We start from the raw sequence: 17,699 nt of genomic DNA, 5'->3' as shown, positions 1-17,699 counted from the left end.
GCAGCTCAGTGTGGGATTTGGATGCACAGGGGCTCGTTGAGGTGTTCTGGGTGCAGGGGCAATTGGGACTCCCAGGGGAAGGTGGTTGGGGCTTGGTGGGGAGTGGGTATGGATGTGGGGGAGGCTCAGTGTGGGGGGGTCTGGATGCTGGGGGAGTGGGGCTTGGTAGGGTAGGGGTCCATGTGAAGCTGGTTGGGGCTCAGTGGGGTGCGGTTCCAGGTGCAGGGAGGGGGGCTTGTTGGGATGGGGGTTTGGTGGGCCTGCTTAATGGGGCTCCTGCATTCCTGTCTCCTCTTTCTCAAACTACGTCCATGGGCGTCCCTAGCCCCACCCTCGCAAGGTGATTTACCTCTCCATCGTCTGCTCCGGGTGCCGGAAACGAGGCACCTGCACTGTTGGGGAGGGGCGCAGGACCGCTCTTGTGGCTTCTCTTTGCTTACTCGTAATTTTCTGCAAGGAAACAAAGAAATCTGTAGGGGACATGAATTCTGTGCGCACACAGTGGCGCAGAATTCCCTTAGGAGTATCTATTGCAGTCAGTAGGGACAAACTAGATCAATTTGACTCATCCTGTATTCTCAGTTTAGTGGAGCTACATCAGTTTACACTAGCTGAAGATCTGACATAATTGGCCAAATTCACTGCTGCTGTAACTGCAGGGAATAAAATTCTCGTGGATTTAGGAGAATATACAGTGCGCTGTATGTTTTGTCCTTTTTCATTCTAATTCTGTTGGTAGTATAACCCAATTTTATTTCGATCATTTGTCTAAAACCTGTCATTTGTCTATATCTCTGCTATGGAAATTTGTACCAGAGAACAGAAAAAATGGAATTGAACTTTTTGATTGGTGGGCTAGATTCTCCAGGCTGAGTGAGCTGCATTTGGCAGAGGACTGTTAGAGTAAAGGCAAAGATGACCTTATGCCATCATTGTGGTTTCCTGATTCAGAGTTAGTCAAGCCCCTAGCTCAGTTTAGTGCTGCTCTAAGTTGTGTCTAGCTGCTCACAGGCCCAAGGGATTGTACCAGTTATTTGTGCCTTTTGGACTGCAGAAGTACTCCAGCCATGCCTCTTGTTCCTTACAGTGCCAGGAATCTTAAAGAAACAATGGTCTGCGGTGGGAAATCTCCAGTTAGCTAGTTAAGCCAACGTTGTGGCACCTTTGTACTGTCAGAATGGCATAGACACACAGCAGAGCTGAGGATTTGGCCCTATGTCTCATCTTTTTGTTTTAGGATAGTTCAGATTACTGGAAGTATACTGTGGTGACAGGATTATATAAATTGAAAAGTTAGCATTACTTGTCCCAAGTATCTGAGCAACCTTGGTAACCATTTAGAAGTTTTAGTTTCAATTTAATCAACTTCTTTACTTGATCCCAAGTCTTTTAATTTTTAAATTACATTGAAGAGATTATTTGAATACATGCTCCTTTATAGCAGGTTTGTCATGTAAATTTATGCTCTAGAAGGATGCTGATTACATTAGAGACAGTATCCTTTTCTTTGCTTGTAAGTGATTTAAAATTATTTTCCATATATCAGCCAGTCCACAGAGCTCTGTAAGCACTCAGCAACAAATTGTTTTATTTTAAGTGATAAATAGTTGGTCTGAGAAAATAAATGACACTTCAGAATGTTGCCTTTTTAAGTGGAAATTGGTTGTTTAATTGGGGTGTGTGGTGGGATGGCGAGTTTGAGAGGAACAATAAATTAAGCAGTAAATCTGCTGCACCCTGTTGTGGAAGCATTGAGGGACATCTGAGAAGGTGGTATAAACATGCCCATAATAAGTGTCAACATTTCCAGAATTATTTTATGATGTATTATTTGTTTACAGTCATCCTCATGTTAAAATAATCCCTTTGTATATACAATGCAGAAGCATGACATTGTTTTTAGTTTCCTTTGTGTATACTGATGTGAAAAATTGCAGATAACTTCCTGAGTTATTGTTTCAAACCTGAATGACAGAACTGGGATCCGGCATGTAATCTCCTGGGGAAAGTCAAATGCATACTAGCCCAGCAGGTATTATGTCCTATGCTAGCTAATATTTCAGCATTTTATTTTAAAGTCTAAACTGTTGAAATTTGGAGCAAAGAAAAAGAGGAGCCAATTTATAAATGGTTTAAGCCTATTGGCATTTCAATATGAATGTTTTAGAGTTTATTTTCTTTACACATTTCTTACATATTCTGTACAGTGTAGTATGTAGTTGAATTTTTTTAAAGGCTTTTTAAAATATGGGAATCTGTCGTACTGGGGGTACTAGAGAGGATGCTAAGGGCTTCTTGGAGACACTTTTATGTATTATTTATAATCCATTGAGGTCAGAAGTAGTGATTTTTAACATTTCTCAGTTTTCCATCACAATATACTGCAAAATTAATTGCTTTAGCCCTGGCACTCATCGTGCCTGTTTCTTCTTCTCGGTACTTCAAACCATCTGAAACTCCAAAATAATGTGGTCAAATGAAAGTTGAAGCCTCTAAGGCTAACTACTTTGTGCTTCAGAATATTGGGTGTGTGCATTTTAATAGGAATTCTTCAAGTGGATCTTTTAAACATCTAGTTTAGATAAATAATTTACAAATTATTTAAAGCTTTTGGGACAGTTTGGATAATACAGTTGTAAATTAGCGCAGAATTTAGTCCAATTTTAAATCACTTATTGGAGTACTGTGACAGATTCTTTGGTCTGCTCCATCTATTTGGGACAAAAGTGGACAGATGCTGGCTGTGTGTACAGCAGAGAATGTGCCTTGCAAAGACGAACTCTCTTCTGCAGTATAGAGCTTGTTCCTGCACCAGCCTGCCCCCCGCCTTTCCCCATACTTCTAGCATAGGGCAAGGGAGGTAATGTTCTAGGAGGGGAAAAGGGAAGGAAATGAGACAGAGCAGAGCTCTGCTATGCCTATCTGCCATTGGCATAAGGTCCCTTAGAGACCAAGCTGCTCTAACTTCCTCCGGAGCTGGGCAGCATAGGATCAGGGGGTCACTACCATCTCCTTGCAGTGACCCCTCAGCTGTGGTGAAGAACTGAGCCCTGAAAGTGAAGTTGCACCCCCCACCAATTGGTGCCTTTATGTCAAATTCAGCTGTCATACTGGTGTGAATCCAGAATAACTCCTGTAACTTCTTTTGAAGCTATTGGAATTTTTACTTTGGAATTACATTGGGTGGAATAGAATATGGCTGTTTATTTTCCAGAATAGGACTGTCCTGTGGAAATCAGAATAGTTACCAGCTTCAGATGCATTGCAGTTGATGTCTAATGTCTTCTATGGTTTATCAGGAGAATGCAGAGAAGCTTACTGGGTAAATCATATGTATGCTTTCATCAGTTTATTTTTTTTTAAGGATTCTGAAATTACTGTGTATAGAGACACCTTCCATAACATTCAGTGGGCTGTTAAAATGGAAAAATGCCACAGCTAAAAGGACTTACAACTATATTGTTTTGAAACCTGCTAAATTTCACCTTCCAAGATTTATCTGATGTCACAGGGGATTGTCTGTTTTAGGATAAAGGGAAGTTCTAAGAGCTACCAGGTGGTGCTAGAAAGGAAAAATTGCCAAAACAGACATCAGGTGTTTCATTATCCTCTCTCCGATGGTTTTTCTCTAACCTTCAAAATATCAACATCCTCCAAAATATCCAACAGGAGGCTGAAATTAACCTATGTCAACCTTAACCCACCATGGGTCAAATTTTCAGCAGGGCTCCTTATATGCTTCTGAACATGTTGGATAATTATGTGTGCAGATGTGGGGTTTTCAAGTACAAAATGAATGTATCCGTAAAAAGAAGCCAGCACTTGCAATTACAGATTAACTGGGGATGCAATAAAATATTATTGCTTCTTAAAGAAAAAATATTTTAAGCAATGCATCCAGTACTAGGAATTAACTTTCCACATGATTTGGCTCTCTTCATTCACAGGAGCATTTCCATGCTATAAAGGACCTAGGCTATAGTGAAGAAATTTAGACAGCTTCTGATGGCTTTCCTGGTAGCTAGGGAACCACTGTCAAATCCCAAAAAACTGAAAATGTCTTTATAGTAATCAAATAATAGATTGTACTACCAATGAATGAATTGGTTATCCCGGGCTGGTTCCTTTCTATTTAATAAGCTAGAATTTGGTACAATGGAAGAACTTCTGCAGTGAGCTAAGCCCTTGGTTATGTTAATATTCCTTTCCCCATCTCCCACCGCTGAAGACAGTTGAATTGTACAACAAGGCTCATCTCTGACCATTATGTTCGTTTTGTGGATGTGTATGATTAATAATTCCATATGTAATCAAATCACACAGTAGCCTTAAATTCTGTGATAAGCTCCAGTGAAGCGACTGATATATGCAGTAATCTATTAATATTTTCCACTTTGTATATGTATTATGTATGTTTTTCCTATTCTCAAGGTATGAAAGAGAATATAAATTAAATAGAGTGCACTACTTGAATGAACAACTTTCAAGAATAACGTGGATCTCAAATTTGGTTATCTGATTAGAATATACAGTTATCCTGATTTTTTTGAGACAAAGTGAGTTATTGTTTTAATTTGTGTTGTATATCTTACTTTCAAGGACAAACTGTTGACCTGATCTGACTTGCACTAAACAATCTAAGGTGCACTGATTGACCATTGCATCAGACCAGAGGCTGTAAATGAAAAATGGCCTTCTGCCTCAGTTTGCTGATAAACATTTCCAAACAGCATATTTCCCACTAAAGGACTTCGGAGAGGACACTTACAAATTTATTCCCGTGCATTTTTTGCAACTTGAGTGCAACTGGCTGAGCAGATCCAGAGCTGGAATTCAACCGCATGCCAAACCAGTGGGAAGATCACTTATTTTTTCCTGACTTTCAGGAATAGTGATAAGGAAGCTGAGTCTGGAAGGCAGTCTTCATTCCATTTTCACCTTGAGGTAAGACAGTTGGTCAGACTTGCATACAAGACTATTAAATACAAGTATCATGATCTTAAGCACCTTGATCTGGACGAGTTAAATTTATGCTGACCTGGTAGGAAGCCAGGAAGGATGGTTCAGTTGGTTCGGGCACTAGCCTATGCCTTGAAAGATGTTGATTCAATTCCTTCATTTGCCACAGACTTGTGTGATCTTTAGCAAGTCACTTGACATTTCTGTGCTTCAGTTCCCATCTGTAATCTGCGGATAATAGCACACCCTACCGGTCAGCGGTGTTGTGAGGATAACTACATTGAAGATTTCAGAGTAGCAGCCTTGTTAGTCTGTATCGCCAAAAAGAACAGGAGTACTTGTGGCACCTCAGAGACTAACAAATTTATTAGAGCATGAGCTTTCGTGGGCTACAGCCCACTTCATATGTTCCATTCTATGCATCCAATGAAGTGGGCTGTAGCCCATGAAAGCTTATGCTCTAATAAATTTGTTAGTCTCTAAGGCGCCACAAGTACTCCTGCTCTTTTTACATTGAAGATTGTGAGGCACTCAGATTCTACAGTGATGGGGCCATATAAGTAACTTGGATAGGTAGAAGTAAACACGTCAGAAGTATATCCTGATAGATCTTTGAATTCTAAGAGAGTTTACAGCACACAATACCTGTGTCAGTGTTCATGAAAACGATTTGAGAATGTCTCAAGCAAGTTTGTGAAAAACTTGGATTTTTTCCCCTTGGGAGGGTGGAGAGACGCTCAATCCATTATTTTATTTTGTGGTTGTGCATTTTTTGTTCCTGGATTTTTTTCTTCATTCTCTGAAATTATCACTCAAGTATTTGCATGAACAGAACATATATTTGAAAAGGAGGGTCCTCAGTGAATTCCCTGCCCTCCTGCTTCCTAGAATAGACAGCGTATCAAGAATGGAGAGGGAGCATGGCTAGAACATGCTATGCTTTAGAGAAGACTCCATCCACTAGATGGAGAAATAGCTGATCTGTGAAGGGGCAGGGGGCGATTTAGAACTGGCAAGCAGTACCCTTGTGCCCTGCAGAGCCAAGCATGGCTGAGAATCTGGGCCAAATAAATGTTTGTGGTTCATTTAATATAACTTTTGTGTCTGTGTGTTCACATTTTGTCACTGTTTTTTAATCAGCAAAAAACGGTGTGGGGAGGGTTCCTGGATGGGGAAAGTCGCAACAATCCTTGTTCCAAGTAATTGTTCCTGACCTGGGAAAAAGAGCTGTTTTTCCTCTAGACTGCTTTATTACAATAGAGAATTGTGAATTGCACAGGTTTTGTTCCAGAAGTAATCAATTTCTTGCAGAGAGTCTGCATGGATATTTTAATTTGAAAGAAAACTACCATTTTGTACACAATGCTTTGTTTTTCCCTCTCCCTTTTATCTGGAGGTTTAAAAGAACAAGCCCAGAAAAAAAGGAGTTTTGATCACTCCATTTTTTGCCTTTGAGATTTTGCTGTATTTATTTATTGTAGCTGTAAGTGGTGAAACTATTCTGACTGGTAACATATCCTTGTCTTTTGGTCATAGGTTGTATCATTTCCCTAAATATCTGATGGCCTTGAGGTGAGAAGGGACCCAGTCCTGCTCTTGTTGAGGTAATTGGCAAAGCTCCAGGATCAGGCCAAAAGGGTTTTTAAACCAGTCTCTGGTTGCATCCCAAGCAATGGTGGTGGGGCAGCTTGTTATAGGAGCTTAGGGGAATTAAATAACTATACCTGAATGGGGTTTTAATACTTGTTCTGAAGCCTGTCTACTGGGCCTTGAGTTTAGGATTAAATTGTTCAAGCCTCTCAGAACATACAACAGCTTTAAAATTACAAAGTAGCATGTGGAGATACCTTTCTAAAAGAAAATCTACACACTGTAGAGAGTCCAAAGTCACTCCTTCCTGGTGTTTGGCTTTATTAGCAAGGAAATAATAAGATGATAAAGTTCCTCTCAAATCTTCTCCCGAGTCTTGGCTTCTCCTATGGTTCATACCTTAGGATTACTCAGCCTCCACTCTATTTCCTTCCCTAGTTGTGTGGAATAACAAGTTACTTGCCTTTGAGAGTTGGTAGTCTTACTTAACTCTTTTCGATCAGGATCCATATCTGCTATTAGGATGGGCTGTGTCCAGGTAAACATAGTCAGCTTTTTACAGATTTGTGAGAGCTAGATGTAGACTCCCCCCCCTCCCCCAAAGACATAGTGCTTGTTCTTCTGAAGCAGTAATGAGAGATCAGTGTAGCCTAAATATGATGTTACTTGGGAGGAGAGTTTCCTTAACGCGTACTTTTTTGTGTTAGGTTTTTATTGATAATTGTGGTCTCAATTTTCAAACTTAAGTGACTAAATACATATTCAGCTGCCTGATGATAGGTACACAAGTGCTGAATTAGGCCTGCTTGTGGCTAAATCAGCTCCTAAGATCCTAAACACAGATTTAGGCACTGAACTGTAGGCACCCTCCTTTGAAATTGTCTGTATTTTATAATGTGGTTTTCTGCAACACATAAAATTGTGATGAATGCTATAAATCAAAATAAATGGAATAGCAACACACTTAATTTTTTTTACAAAGAATCTTTCTTCAAAAACTTGAGCCAAAAAGTTAACCACAGCACTTCATAATAATCTGTATATTACAGGGTGCAACATATTACTCCCAACATCTAAAGCAGAGAATTGCAGTTTGGTAAACCATTTCGTTTGCTATACAAGAGATCTCAAATACAGACTGATAGCTAGTCATTGGTTTGGAGACCTTTCAATCATTAAACACCATCCAAACACAAGTTTAGACTGTTCTAAACAAGATATCAAATTTACCCTAGATAACCATAGGATAATGCCAACTTGATGTCAGGGTTTGTTGTATGTAGGATGGTTGTTAGGACAACCTTGGTTAAATACATTTCCTGTTTCATTTTGGGAGAGCTACAAAACTAGTTTGAATCCCTGAGCATGGGCTTCTTATGTATGGGACATTTTGCTGATAGTGCTATGTTGAAGTGTCTGCTGTAGCTCATATTATTAATGTCTTACTTTTGGAACCAGCGAGAAAGTGTTTGTTTTTTAAATCTAACACACTGTTTAGACTATATACCTGAAGTATAAGTGTATGTTTGGGACAGTTATTTTCTAGAAATCCATGTTTTAGAATTTGCCATGTAACAGTATGTTCAATAGGGAGTAGATTGTGGCCCAGCTGCCATGGTGGCTCCTCCTGGGTAGCAGTGCAGAAAAAGAAGCAGGCTTCATAGAACTGCCACCTAACAGGTGGCTGGGAGGGGATATGGAATAGAGATAGCCATAGCTCAGCCCCTCAATGTGCCCAGAAGCAGAGCCGCATTTCCTTTTTCAGGGAACATACACTGCACTGCATTAGAATTGGTGCAGTTTATTCCCCCTCAAAGAAGGGGGGAAACCATGAGGGAGACTGAATCGTTCACTCACAATTTCTCGTCCCAAGGTGCTTCATAGGCAGCACAACAATGCACTGCCTATTTCATTGGGCTGATGACGGCCCAGCACAGTCCTAGATTAGTGGAAGTATTTATGGCTGTTGGGACATTTACTGTAACGGGAAATTAAAACGAAATGATGTAGTGAGAGAGAATCAGGACTAACCAGGACAACCCATGCTGAAAATAGAGTGAGTGTGTGGTTTATATGTAGGTGGGCACCCTGTGCTTCATTCTGTTGTTGATCTAGTTCCATTACATTTACTTATTAAGTTATAATTATTATTAATCTTTAAATTTATTAGAATAAAACATTTCACTGTAATCCTGTCTGTGATAAATGATGCGGAAAGTGAGTACCAGTTTAGTTTTCATATAACAAGTTGTAATGGTCCCTCGCTCTCCTGTGGGGAGGGAGGCCACTCAGTACGGTCCTGTCTGGCTGTGACCAGAGTATGCAGGACTCTCAGGAACCCATGATAGGGCTGGATGACCAATAGTCACCATCGGGCTTTAGCCTGGGTTTGGGTGGCTGAAGCTGCCAACCCTTAAACAGAGTCTATAGAGTTGCAGGCCTGGGCTTGAGGAGGCTCAGGCAGCCAGCAAACACACAGTCTATAAGGGAACTGGTAAGGGAGGCTCCTTCTTCAGGACTAGAGCTTCCCTGTGCAGGATAGGGAGTCAGCCACCCCGGGGTGGGGTAGCAGGGGGATGCGGACCCACCCTACTCCACTGTGTCCCAGCCCAGGGCCCCGGCAGGGGCAGGATTGGCTGCCCCTGCATCAGTGGGGATCCAGCTGCAACACGCTGACTGAGCCACACCTGGCTCTGCAGCCGGCTGCTCTGTGGCTGCCCCAGGCCACTTCCTGCCTCTCCGGGGTTCGGTACCTGTGGCCTCCAGGCCTCTTCCGGTTCCTTGGGGTACACGATGGCAGGCACTCTGGGCCAGTCCTTGTTGGCATCTGGGGATCGGGAACAGCCAGGCATAGGTTCCCCTCTGGGATGTGGCAGAACCAGCGGAGCGTCCTTCTTCTCCTCAGGCTCTCTCCTGGCTCTGCTGCAGGGCCTGCCTTTTATACTCCCGGCCATGCCTCGGTACTTCCAGTGAGGGAGGTGGAGCGATCTAGGCTCCGCCCTCCAAGAGGAGTGTAATGGTCCCTCACTCTCCCAGTTGGAGGGAGGCCACTTGGCCTCACTATGCAAGTGATTTATCCAAAAAATCCTGATTTGCTTTATTTTTTTGGTCTCTCCTATATGAATAAAAACAATTTGAATGAGGGGAAAAGTTCTAAAAGCAACTGTGAAAACTGCAGGTTTTAAATAAACATGACTTCATTTGTAAAGGATTTTACAATTTCTAAATTATGCACAATTGTAAAACAATGACTTTTTCCCATGTTAAATGCTAACTGTTGTTTCGATCTTTAAAGAAGCATCTGCTGCACACAGCCAGCTCTATCAGAATTCATGATTACCTGAAGCATGTGATTGAGTGGTCTGATTGGATTCTACTTGTAATAACCAACAGAGGTGTTGGAAAATTCCAGGACAGTTGTCTCAAATTGTACCTGTTTTCACGATTCTCTGTTCTAAGACAGCTGTTAAGATCTGATTTCTCATCAGGTAATCAAGTACAAGATTAAATCATTAGAAACAATGGAAGAGTTACAAAAGGAATTTCTCTCTCTCCTATTTCTCTGTAACCTCTAGTTCACAGTGAAATGTTATATGGCAACCTTGTTGATTCAAAAAACATCATCAGTCAATAACCTATTAATTTCACAGTAACTCTGGAAGTCTGCTTGCCTGTCCCCAATTTCCATCAGGCCTAAAGAGAAATAGGACTTAAGTTTCAGAGTAGCAGCCGTGTTAGTCTGTATCCGCAAAAAGAAAAGGAGTACTTGCGGCACCTTAGAGACTAACAAATTTATTTGAGCATAAGCTTTCGTGAGCTACAGCTCACTTCATCGGATGCATGCATCCGATGAAGACTTAAGTGCTATTGTTGAGTATGAATGAATACCTGAATGCCCTTTGAAAAACAATATATACTGTAGTGATAGGTATTTCTGAAACTTTTTTAAAATAGTCCTGTTGTATTTCAAATTCTTTTTCAGCATGTAATATACTATCCACAGATATTCAAAAATATATTTTATTCCCTTTAAGTGTACCATTTTAATCTTTAAATGAAGAAAAAGTCAGTATTGTTTCAATTATGTTTATTTAGGTTTTAAAATTGAAATGCTTGTGACACAGCAAATTTTTCAATATTTCTTACAGCCATTTATTGAGGCTTTATGTTGGATACTCTTGACCATTACATGGATGATTAAAATCAAATGACCACGGAATGAGTTATGTGAATTAAGCATTTCTGTAATGAGGTAATTTAATTATTTGTTGGTTAAATGTGATGGGATAGGCCAGCTGGTTGGTAGCTAATTTAAACCATCATTAATGAAAGGTCCTAAACATATTATATTGTGTTTATTTGCCAGACATAATTATATAATTTTTTCATGTATGCATGGAAGTGTTCCTCTGGAATAAAAGGTAATTTTTTTAGAAAAGCAAATTATGAAGGGGAACTATACTAAGTGTATTGGTTCAGTTTTGTTTTGTTTTTTATAATGGGCTGCATGGCATATTCTTATACAAATACATCAGGGATGGATCCTTAATGTCTTCAAAATAAAAATAGAACATATTAAAAATTAATGCTTTTGTGCACTGTTTTAAAAGACAGGAGGATTGATGCTGTGAAGGAGTTCACTCGTGGAAAAAGTATTGTATGATCTCACAATTTTATATATATTGAAATGGTTATAACTTGGATTGATTGCCCAGATTCTTCCCTACTGTGTTATGATGGCAAATTTGTCAAAGTCCAATGTGCATACAGCGCTGATGAAGCACCACTGATTAACCGCTTGTCTTGTAGTCCGTTGATAAAATGGAAAGCTCACACTCAATGCAACCAGTACTCTTAAAAATACCTTTTTATAATTGAGTCTTTTGGAACAGATTAAAATCATATGGTTTAGTGGGATTTGCAATTCATAAAATAAGCTTGGATTGGCATTGAGCATCATAAGTGATGAGGCTGTGGTACAATTATTATAACTGAAGTGTCCATGTCTTTAAGTGACCACATAGTCAATGAGAGTATAAACATTTTGATACCAATGTATAATTTACTGTTCACCAATCCTTGAAAATCATCCGGCAGGTCACTTTCAGAAATATGTGTTCTATTTGCCACGAGTGCTAAAAAGTATGTACAAGGTTTGTGGACAAAACACAGCACATTAGAGAATGTTGCGGGGGGGAACGGAGAGATGAAGAGGGGATCTGTGCTCCATCCCCTGTAGGGACAGGAATGCAACTCCTGCTGGCACACCCTAGCCCACCCAGCAGCCTGGGTAAACCTGATTCTGGTTCAGCTCTTGCTATCTCTGCATTTTAACTTGCGAACTAAGAGATGGAAGGTGAGTATGTCCAAAGTTACAGTATAAGATATTGTCTCTATTCTTTAAATTGCCTTAATCTTTTAAATGCCAAAACAGGATATTTTGTGCTGATGATGTTTAACCTTTGCACATACTGCTGACTTGTGCTGTATTGCTTGAGTGGAAATATGGGGGTGCACGAAGCCGCACTATTCATAAGGCTTTCTGGAAGGTTCAAACCAAGCTACTCTGCAGGCAGATACATCCCAGAGCTGAACTGATAAAAGAATCACAATTACTGGTAAATTACTGTTCTTTATTAAAACTCTAGCTGATATACAAAACTATAACAATTTGTACCAATGAATCAGGTCACAGCATTCCTAATTGATTATGGAAATGGTGCAGCCCAAAGAGAAATTTGTTGGCAGATTTTGGACAGCACAGATGGTAATTATGGTGTAGGCAACTTACAGGGCCGGCCCTAGACCAAATGGCACCACAGGCGAGGAGCGTCTTTGATGCTCCCCACCGTCCATTTGTTAAATTTTTCCCCACACACAATCTGGTTTCTCTCTGACCTGATTTTTTATTGCATTTGTAGCCCATTTCATGACTTTGATGCATGATTTGCATGCATGATTTATCCCTGTCATATAAGAAGATAAAATTTGCACACTAGCATTTGTAAATCTTTATTTATTCATGCCATACATAAAAAAAAATTTTTTCTCTAAACTTATAGTAACTTTTTAATTTTGAGAATAACTGAAATGGACTAATGTTAAGAAATTCAACTGTACACCAGCATTGGATGGACCAGTATTAAATAGTGTTACAGTAGGTGACAGCCTTAGAATGTTAACCCCAGTCCTTTAGTTCAAAAGATCACTTTTCTCGCCTTTGCCCTCATGCACAGTGTCAGGTAGATCCAAAGACTGGCCAGTATTAGTGAGAGCAAAAGTCTATGTTCAGCAGTCTTAGAAAGTCATCGAACATTACGAGTTAAGCATGGCGAAAGTAGTAACAGTATTTCTTTTATATTGTTGCATAGATGGGGTTCAATAGATATCTCTGATATCTCATTAAATATGTCCTTTAGTAGTCATGCTTACACTCCAAGTCTTAAAACACAAGTACATTTTCACAATTACACAATAAAACAAGGTTCTTCACAATATTGCAGCTGGGCTCCCACTTCATTTCATACTCATATCTCACTGACTCGCTAGTGATGGCCTCCCATTATATACCCATGAGGGCATGGCTGACAACATTCGAGAAGGTTCAAGGAAAATGTAGTTCTCAAAGTCCATGAGATTCTAAAAAAAGATGCAGAACATTCTAGGAGGTTAGTGAAAAATGAATCCACATATAGAATACTTCAAACATTCTATTTTCCCTTTTGTTGCTAACAACAAAAACAGCACCCCAAGCCCAGCGCCCCTCCCAAGCCCATCCCCTCAGGTGGTCACCTGGGTCGCCTGCCCCTAAATCTGGCCCTGGCACTTATATCAATGGAAACCGAACCTCAGATTTCATTGTCTCAGTAGGCAGCAGTTGGCATTGAGAGAGTGGGAGCTAACATTGGAGCATCCTGACCTTTTAATTCTCAAATTGAATGTATCAGGACTGGATATTTTTTTGTCTGCAGCAAAACCAAGAAGGTCAAAAGGTCCTAACATTTTTCTTCAGACTTTGACAAATATATTCCCTGATAAGAGATGTTTTCACTCATCTGGGCCTAGAAGTATATGCCTTCCTTTCATTACTGCTATTTGCCTGAGTGGCACAAAAAAAGTCAGAAGGAAATAAGCCCTGGTGATTTTAGAACTAGTGCTAGCTTGTTGGCCAGAACTATCTTATCGGTTGGAAATATCAGCCAGTTCTTCGTTAATTTTTAAGAAAAACCTCTTGCAGTAGACCACCGTATGCAAGTGGTCATACTAACCTTGGAGATTGAAAGCTGGAGGCTAATTTATGGCTGCTCAGAATTTTGTATTGATGCTCAGCTTAAATTGAAAATAATCTATTTCTAAAGCATATCAATGCAGGCAGCCTTTTTTATTTTGGCTATACACATAGGGCATGATTCTCATTTACGCTAAGGCCCTGTACATTAAATTATTCCCACTTAAGGCCCATTTACACTGGCAAAGCACAGGCAAATCAGCCCTTAGAACCTTAAGACAGTGATTGGTTTCAATATTCTTAAAACTTTATTGCAAACATTTTGAGTTTGATGGCTGCATTAGATAATCTACATTGGTTGGAAAGGTATTGCCAGATTTCTTAATGAAGTTTTCTACTTAAAACTGAAGCAAGTAGCCAAAGGGAATCTGAATTATGTAAGTCTTATCAGAACCGCTCTTTTAACTTCTGGAGGAGGTATCACTTAGTTTTCATCCATTAAAGTAGTATTTAAAATGCAGCAGCATTGACATGAAGAATCAAGAGGTCTGTTAGCTTAAGAACTGATACTGTAGTTTTCCCCCGACAATCTGATCATATATACAGTCTACAGGCAAAGATATTACGGAAAAGATTAATTTGATTTTTCATTGACACCACTTTTATTGTAATTCCCTCTTTTTGCCTCAATCTATGACACCTGAAGGAAATTCATGTTTTATTTTGGTGTTAGAACAGAGTTAGATTTCAGCAGCTCAGGTAAACAGGCATAATTAGGCATTGATGTTCATTATTTCCAAGTGGGTAAAATTAGATATTAGGGTGACTTATGAGAAGGAAAGGAAGGCTCTATCAGATAGTATTTATGCATATTCTGCAAGGTCTGGTCATCATTGTGGTCAGAGAGAAACCAGATTGTGTGTGGGGAAACGTAAAGCTACCGCATAGATTCCATTTAATTCCTCCTGCGGGCTATAGTGCTTCCTCAGAGTTCTGTTTGTTTGTTTTTCCCCCATCATGCTTCTCTTATCTCTTGCTTGAGTGAAGTTCACCCTGTGGAGTTCAACTCTAGGCCTATGTACCACTTAAGTCCTATTTAGAGGCTTAGAGTAGCTTATTCCAGCAGGTTTTTCTAATTTATCCTAGGTGCAAAGTAGCCATTATGTAGGGTGGGGCAGTTTATAAGGAATGGGTAATTTTAAAATAATCTCTTTAACATCCACAACTCTAGAAGACCCTAACAGCTTTGTAATTTTCTTTCTTTCCTTGTCCCTCTAATACATGGTTCAAGTAGGTGCTGACTGGCTCCCCATGCAGTACCATCAGTCTGATAAGACTTCAAAGAGTTCAAGTTATTGCAGAATTTAGTCTATTGTGTCAAATTCATTCTTGGCATAGTTTCAGTGGAGATACACAAGAGATGAATTTGGTCCATAATTCTGTTTTATAAATATATATTTAGGGGCTAATAGTCTGTGTTGGTGGGTCCAGTCCATCACTTAAAAAGTGTGGTAGACTTCTGGAACATGCTGTAGTATTTTTCAGGATTTTACAAGGACCACTTTATTGCAGGCATTGATTTTATATTCCTCTTTCTGAAGCATAAATCCACATGGTAACTTTTTTTAAGCTCTAAAAGATTTATTTTATTTGAAAAATAGATCCAATAGGCAATGTCTATTGCCAGTATTTCCATAGGCATAAAATATAAAGCCTCAAATAAGATGTGTATTCCATTCTCAAGAGGAATTAGTCTAAACTGAGGATTTAGAGTAAATCCTTGCAGCAGCTTTGGAAACGTTCAGAGCTTTGTTTCTTGAGTGCCTGTTTGAGCTCAGACACTTTTTGAAACAAACAAAGGGGCAGATTATCTATTCTGTTCAGCTCAGTGGAGTCATGCTATAGTCCAACTCATGGAATGGAGAATCAGGCCGAAAACTTTGAAAGTTTCTTGAGTGTCTGGGAGTACTCCAGGCAGCCATTTTGGACTCAGGCATTTTAGGCTTGTTTCTCTCTATCAGCTTTTAAATACTTAACAGAGTTGTTTGAATCTAGGAAAAAGTTCTTAATTTTAAGAAAAATGTGGAAGGGCCCTAGATGGTGGCAGCAATCTATGTATACACTGTATGTATTAATAGTTTTCTGCTCTTATAAGTGACTTTTTAAAATGTACAGTTAGTATAATGCTGGCTCTGCGGAAGTGCTAATATGTGGAAGGGGTGCTAAGATGTCAGAAATTCTAAGATTGGATATACAAATAATAATAAAGACATACTGACTGGAATAATCCTCTATTTCTAGTAGTGCTAATGGTAATATTCTTGCATAAATTCTCTGCAACAAGAGATAATAATCCAGATCTTGAATCTTTTATTTTTTTATTTTCCAGTTATTAGTTCCTCATAGTGTCTGGGTGCTTCTGTCTGTCTTTTTCTTCTGTGTCTATGTGTTGTGTGTCATGAATGCTTCAGAACAAATATTTTATTCTGTATTTGATTATAAATGCCAAGTGGTAAATCTGAATGTCTGATAGTTTGCAGTATAGGAAAAAAAAGATTTCATCTTAATGGTCTGTATTTTTCCAATTATGATTTCACTGGAAAAAACATATCTTTAGACACAGAAATAAATATTAAATGATACTGTGATTAAATTTGTTAGTCTCTAAGGTGCCACAAGTACTCTTTTTCTTTTTGCGAATACAGACTAACATGGCTGCTACTCTGAAACCTGTGATTAAATTGGAAGACTGTTTGTTTTTTCTTTAAAGGGCTAGGATTGAGCAAATAGTAAACTGAGTTACCTTTTACCTCTAGACAGATAGTTATGTTAGGTCAAATTGAAATAAATTAAAGAACGCTGTGGGTTCCCCCAACCCCCATCTGGAATTCACCCAGATAAAGTGTGTAATTTTTGTAACATGACTTAAGTGATTTCTTTTTTTAAATCAGCAAATTCAGTAGCTAATTTCTTCCCTTTTTTGTATAAAGTTTAGGCATCATCTGATACATTAGCCAAAGCAAAGGCCTCAAATATACAATAGAGCATAATCTGTATTTTTCACATATCACTGCGACCCAGATTCTGCAGATAGATAAAATATTGAATATGTCATATGGCCCATTTCATCTGGTATTTCGAAAATGAAGATCTAATAATTTAACATATTAAAGGTTTGAGAAAGGTTAGGATTTCTTCTGATTTCCAAGTTTGAATAATTGTATAATTATCATAGTAATTTGTGCCTTCTGTCCATTAAATGTGTTCATGTGATTCGCTGGATTATCATCTACAATTTATTTAATGGATTTCCTATTCATTTCAATCCTGTTTGATTCCCAAGCAGTACAAAATTTGTGTTTTGAAATAATTGCAATCAAATAATAACACCTTCAGCAGTTTATAAATATAATCTGAAGTATCTAAGCAGTGTCTTTATTTTCTCCTATCCATTTTAATATTTTGTAACAATAGCATCACTCTACATCGGTACTTCTGTGATTTTGACATTACAGCAAATGTCTAATATTCCATATTCTCTTGATTGATTGATTACTCTATTTTGGAGAGAGAGAAAAATACAATATATACTGTCCAAAAATTACTTGGCCCTCTTTCTGCCTGTGATGAGATGCATGTACTCTATCCCCAGCAATTGGAGGGCAGGATAAATAAGCTTGCTTAAGGGTATGTCTACACTAACAGAGTTTTTTCGTTGAGAGCTTCGTTGCTGATAAAAAAAAAAAAAGCGCTTAAAGAAAACTGCTGTTGTGTGTTCACATTATCTTCCATTGGCGGCAGAGTGTGTTCACACTTGCGGCACTCTCATTGCCAATGAGAGCAGTACACTGTGGGTAGCTATCACACAGTGCAGCTCTCACCCTTCTGCCGCTAGGTCTCGTGGGAAGGGCCTGGGATCATG

Source organism: Chelonia mydas, chromosome 4, assembly GCF_015237465.2.
Source record: "Chelonia mydas isolate rCheMyd1 chromosome 4, rCheMyd1.pri.v2, whole genome shotgun sequence".
In the NCBI taxonomy this organism is placed as follows: domain Eukaryota; kingdom Metazoa; phylum Chordata; order Testudines; family Cheloniidae; genus Chelonia; species Chelonia mydas.
The sequence above is the reverse complement of the archived record's forward strand: the minus strand, read 5'-3'. Positions refer to the sequence as shown.